Source organism: Mus pahari, chromosome 18, assembly GCF_900095145.1.
Source record: "Mus pahari chromosome 18, PAHARI_EIJ_v1.1, whole genome shotgun sequence".
Lineage (NCBI taxonomy): Eukaryota > Metazoa > Chordata > Mammalia > Rodentia > Muridae > Mus > Mus pahari.
In genome coordinates this window covers 36,561,717-36,567,977 of record NC_034607.1, presented here as the reverse complement: position 1 = coordinate 36,567,977, position 6,261 = coordinate 36,561,717, and the positions used below count along the sequence as shown (strand labels likewise).

The window sequence follows — 6,261 nt, the reverse complement described above, 5'->3', positions numbered from 1 at the left end:
CTCATCCCCATCCTCACCCCCATCCTCATCCCCATCCTCACCCCCATCCTCATCCCCATCCTCACCCCATCCTCATCTCCTCCTCTTTATTTCTTGTCCTGTTTTCTTCAAAGACCTCTCTCTTCCTGAGAAGAGACTCTTTTTTTTGGAAGAGCCTTTTCCTCATTATCCATGCCCTTAAAATTCCCCCACCATGGTCTCTTGTTCAGTTTCCTCTATAAACACAAATATGTATAGAATAATATCTAAGTTCTGCATTTGAAAAAAAAGTGACAATTATATTTGAGTCTGTCTTCACTTTAGATAAACGATTTTCAGTTTCAGTCATTGTCTTGCAAATGCTGTGGTTTCGGTTTTACTCATGGTTAAATTAAATGCCAGTGTTTGTATAACTATATAACTTTAGTTCATTGTTTATCTATTGATGGGTATCTGGGCTGTCTCCATCTTATATAAGCATCTCTATGATATATTGACTGAGGCTCCTTGAAATACATACCTAGGAGTGGTACATCTGAGCCATATGATCATTTGAATTTTCTTTTTTGAGAAGCTTCTGTATTGACTTCCATGGCAGCCATATCATTTAACATTCTCAACAGCAATAACTGGAAAGTAATTAGAAAAAAAAAAAACACCACTCACAATAATTTAAAAATAAAAAAATCAAAACAAAACAAAAACTTTGTAAGGATTAACCAAAGAGGTGAAAGATCCTTTATTAGTGAAGTTTTAAGACATTGAATAGATTTTATAAAACAGAATAATTCTACATTTATAGATTGGCAGAATGAATATTGTGAATATTATCTAATATACTGTCTAGACTGAACATAACCCTCATTGAAATTCCAGTGATACTCATTTGAGAACTAGAAACAATCCTAAAGTTCACAGGGAAGCACAAAGGTCCTGAACAGCTGAAGCATTCCTGAGTAGAAAGACCAAAAGACCTGATTGGAAATTACACTCCAGATTAACAGTAACAAAAATAACATGGTTCTAGTCCCCAAACAGACATGTCAAACAAAGGAATACAACACGCAGACATAAATCTACAAAGATAAAACTATCTAGTTTGACAAAGGTTTCAAAAATATCTTGTCAAAAAGATAAAGCAAGGTTAAAAAAAAACCAAACAGATACTTGTATGCAGAGAAATGGAACAAAGTCAATTTCCTGAATGGTCCTTCAAAAAAGTCAATTAAAAATTATCGAAGACTTTTATACAATATCTAAGTGAGGAAAATTTCTAGGGGAAGCTGGTCGAACACTTAAAGATATATGTATATGCAAGGATTTTCTGAAAAGAACTCATACTGCACAGGAAATGACAGCACAATTGGGCAAGCATTTACATGAAAATGAGAAAATTACATGTTTAGGAAATAAAACAACTGTCATACTTCAGAGATGGCTGAGAAGTGAGAACCATCTTCCTGGCTCTACATCAGACAAGGAGGTAATATCTAGAATGTGTAAAGCACTGCAAAAATTAAGTATTTGTTTGCAAGCAAACACATTCTAGCAAGTTCACAGGTGGTGCTGATGTACTCGGGGTGGTACACCTGAGTACCAGCGTGTGAACCAATCAGTGATTTAATAGGCAATTTTTCTTCTGCGGTATGTGAGGAGGATGAATTCTGACTATAAATCCATAGCTAAAATTAACATACACAGCGTCAGCTCGGCAGACAGCTCTTAGAAACAACGGTTTCATACAAAATGCAAATGACAAATTATTCAGTGCCTACAAAGAGATATATATCTTTGTTAAGTGGAAGAATAAAGAAAATGAAATAATTTAGCATCATTCTAAAACAAATAAAAATGCAAAATTCAGCGGTACTTGTTTTAAGATTTGTAACAGTACCAATAAAAAAATGGGACTTAATTTCCTTTTATTTTATTTTTTAAAATACTCATTTTGGGGGAGCTGCTACTACATTACTACACATTGGTAAGCTCATGGATATTTTGGAATACTATCCAGGCAATAGTTTTGCTAGAATATTGACTATTCAAAGATATTCTTCTGTGAGTTCTTTAAAATACTTCTTAAAATTCCTCGGTAGCTAATACATTATATATATTAATGATTAATCCTTAATGATTTCAGCATTCTATGGTTCTGTTTTATTTTGTTTTGTTTTGAAGAAAGTATCCTTCAATAACACTACAATATACCCCTATTCTTTGTTTAGGAGAACCGTAGACATTTCTTCAGGGTAGGTTATACAAATATCATCCATCTGATTCACTACCAAGATTTATCTTGTTAAATGGGCATAACACCAACCTGCCCTCTAAGTTCATCTCCCCATACCCACAGACTAGTGAAGCTCCCAGAACTCATCAGAGAAGTCTCTTCGCGTATTTGATGGTGGCTAATACAGAAACTCACAGGTAGTCAGCATGACGAGAGTAAGTGTCAGAGGGCTGCTCGGTCACAAATGGAACATCGACACTACACCCCACCCGGGCTCAGGGACCATCAGGAAGAGGGCTCAGCAATACTGTAAACGCCAGAGGTCGCGGAGGAGCAGAGCGAATAAAGTCTTCTGGACATGCAGCGCCAGGGCACTAATAAAGGCAAAGCAACATGGCTGCCTACACAAGACCTGTGAGAGATAAAGCCAATCCATACTCTAACATGGAAGCGAAGGCTCACTTTCCCCACGCCATCTGAGGAGCTAATTACTAGTGATGGGTTCTAGGGGGGCAAAGGGGGCCAGTTTTCTTTCCACCTGCTTTGGCTCATGACAGGTTGATCGGGCTCGAGTAGATAGCTCCACATGGGAGTACAGACAGTACAAACTGGACTTTGTGCAGTTATGGAAAAGGGTACATGTGATTTAGAGGGTATGGGATGGAGAGTTGATCAGGGAGGATTCAGGGAAGAATAGAAAGAACTGATGATGAAATATATCTTATTACACACACACACACACACACACACACACACACACGAAATTACTGAAGAACTAAAAAAAAAAAAATCCAGATAGATCTGGAATGAAGGAAATTTACAAACACCTCACTATTTCATGGGGTCAGGGTAGATTTGATGTTATAAATTCAAAATTAGCAAATGATTTTCTCCTGCAGAGAACATTCATATTCTTTCAAGTTTCCTTTGAGAAAAGGCAAAGCTGATCCTTGCTTTATTCTCTTTCAAATGTTATTTTCAGAAACAATAGGTAGGATACCAGGCAAGAAGAAAAGGGGAAGGCCAGCAGATATTTGTTCCGGGAAAAGGGCTAGAGGCTTCAAATATGTCACAAGATATACTCAACCTGGACTGAATGCATGAGTGTCTTAAGACAAGGTAGAGAGAAACAGATTATGTTCAGGTGATAGGACTGCACCACGCCCCCAAGCAGAGCTAATGATTCGGTGTGGCTTTATGACACACAACTTAAAGACTTTATGTTTTAACTTTTCCCATCTCTAAAATGGATGATATTCTTTCTTCATAGAAACAGTCTGTTCACAAAATTTAGAGCTAAGATAAAAGGATGGACTATCCAGAGACTACCCCATCCGGGGATCCATCCCATCATCACCCGCCAAACCCAGATACTAATGCACACGCCAGCAAGATTCTGCTGAAGGGACCCTGATATAGCAGCCTCTTGTGAGGCTATGCCAGTGCCTGGCAAACACAGAAGTAGATGCTCACGTTCAGCTATTGGATGGAACACAGGGCCCCCAATGGAGGAGCTAGAGAAAGTACCCAAGGAGCTGAAGGGGGNTGCAACCCTGTAGGTGGAACAACAATATGAACTAACCAGTACCCCCTGAGCTCGTGTCTCTAGCTGCATANGTAGCAGAAGATGGCCTAATCGGCCATCANTGGGAAGAGAGGCCCCTTGGTCTTGCAAACTTTATATGACCCAGCACAGGGGAAGGCCAGGGCCAAGAAGTGGGAGTGGGTGGGGAGGGGAGCAGGGGCTGGGGGAGGATATAGGAAACTTTTGGGATAGCATTTGAAATGTAAATAAAGAAAATATCTAATTAAAAAAAAAAGGAAAAAAAAAAAGAAACAGTCTGTTCACAGTACTGTGTGCAGATCTAACCATGTCCTGAAACAGCAGCGTCACATCATTTTTTGAGGCATGAAGAGGTATTTGATAAATAACAGTTACTGGGCACTATAAGAGCCATGCCGTTCTGCTACTGACTGTCAGACCCTTCCAAGACGAAGCTGTTGGGGCATCATGGGATGAGAATTCATCCCATTAGAGAAGGCATTTTCTCATCAGTGATCTTGTTAGCTAAAGAACTAAAGGTCAGTTTATGGTGCATAATATGGTTGAGATTTTACTCTCAAATCCACAATTGCTTCAATAAATTAATAAATCAATACATTTGAGTATCCAGTTTTTCCTTGATGGATGTCTGTACACTATGGCTAAAAGCTAACTAACTGATGTTTAAATGGTCAGCAAGAACTGAAGCGCTATTCCTTGGAATATATTCTCCTTATATCTGCAATTTCATATGACATAGATCTTTAGAAAGTTTGTGGCAATAAAACGAAAACCCACACGCCCATCATGTGACTTCACCAGTTGTGACTGTTTCGTTCACCCGTGCAATCTTATTTCTGCACCGTTTGAAGCTGAGCTTTGAACATCTTAATGCTTTGCTGGTGAATATCAGTATGCTTGTTTGTACGGCTTACACATTTACCTTTGATGGGTGGGGCACAATTGCTATAGCAAATTGTTCAGTATATATTTTAGACTAAGTGTTGCTTAAATGTGACAAAATAATGATAATAATAATAATAATAATAATAATAATAATAATAATAATAATAATAAGATAAGTCACTACGTTAGTGCCAGGTTGGCAAGGACAGCAACACAGTGTTGGCTAGTCCATTCAATATCATTCATATAAGAGTCCATGTTCATGTTACCATCCGTATCACGCAGACAGTAAAAATATGTAGGATAAAAGGACTCTTACTTCTCAGGCAATAGTGTAGAATGGTATCCAAACCATATGCAACTCAATGAAATATGCTATCACCCAGTGTAACATAATGGGTCTTGGCAAGAATACTTTGAGGCTGAATTTTATTTTAAGAGAACTGTTCTCATAATGTAACAGGTAACTTGGTAATGCTTTTGCTATAGTTTGTAAAATTCAGCAAGTAATTTCTTCTTATCTTGGTATAAGTACAGTATGGTTAAACCATATACAATTATTTTACAGGTCAGAGTGATCTAATATTATCAGTTTTATATTGTTCAACCTAGAACCCACCATCGTTGCTATATGGTACCATATATATCTAGAGCTGCAATAACTCAAAATATTACCTCAGTATCAAAAGTTGTGTAAACTCGTATAGGTGAGGAGGAACATATTTGGAAGATAACACTATAATTCCTAAATCTATAAAGTCTCAATATTTCCATACGAATTATCATTGATGCTCTGACATTTTGTGGGTAGCCAAACTGTGACTATATACTTTACAGTGTATTAAAACAATGACATAAAGCTCAAGAAAGGCATATGCCCTGTTTCAGAAGCTTATGTTATACAAGATTCTTCAGTACCTTTCTTTACTGAAGTAAGGGGATTTTACAAGAAAAAATAAAGTAAATCTTGTTTCTGCAGCTGTAGTGCTCTGCTTTTCATTCAACAAAACAAATATTTCAACCTCTCGACAGCCTTAGCATGAGCAATGCTAGTTTTCCTCATAAGCAATAGTCCTACATTAGAAAATGAGCAGCCAGTGACAGGACACAGCAGCACGGGGATCACCCAGAGTCCCTGTGCAATTCATGGACCTTACAGCAGGACACAGAACTGGCTTAAGCAGAATCACATTGCCAGGAAGAACTATGTTTCCTTTTAAGTAAGGTTTGGTTTTGTTGCTATTTCAGCAAGACTTGGAGCATTTATATCAATGGGATGCAAAGGTGCTCTTATTCCTGCGATCACACCCACATGCTGCAGTATATACTAAGACCTGAAGGCAGGGCTCTGGTTCATCACAGCCTTCTGGGCATGCCTCCACGGTATATCATCAGGATAGGGTGGGAAACCTTATGAGATTCAGGTCCCTAAGATTCAAGTATGTCTCCTGAAAATTTACAACTACTTAGCATCATTGTTTGATAAGAAAGAAACACTCCCAGTAGATCTTTGTCTTATTACTAATGCATTTGTTATTGATGAAAGGGTCTCTCTCTCTCTCTCTCTCTCTCTCTCTCTCTCTCTCTCTCTCTCTCTCTCTCT

General features: G+C 38.1%; 1 protein-coding gene across 6 annotated transcripts in view; it reads right to left on the bottom strand.

The window, feature by feature from the left end:
- Window positions 1-6,261, bottom strand: part of Dlgap1 (DLG associated protein 1) — an 809,018-nt gene that overhangs the window by 604,004 nt on the left and 198,753 nt on the right. The window contains exon 2 of one of the 6 annotated variants that reach the window (XM_029531369.1): window positions 500-608. The exons of the other annotated variants lie outside the window; for them this stretch is intronic. The gene's annotated coding sequence lies outside the window, so the exon portion shown is untranslated. The remainder of the gene's footprint in view (window positions 1-499; window positions 609-6,261) is intronic. 6 annotated transcript variants of the gene reach the window in all.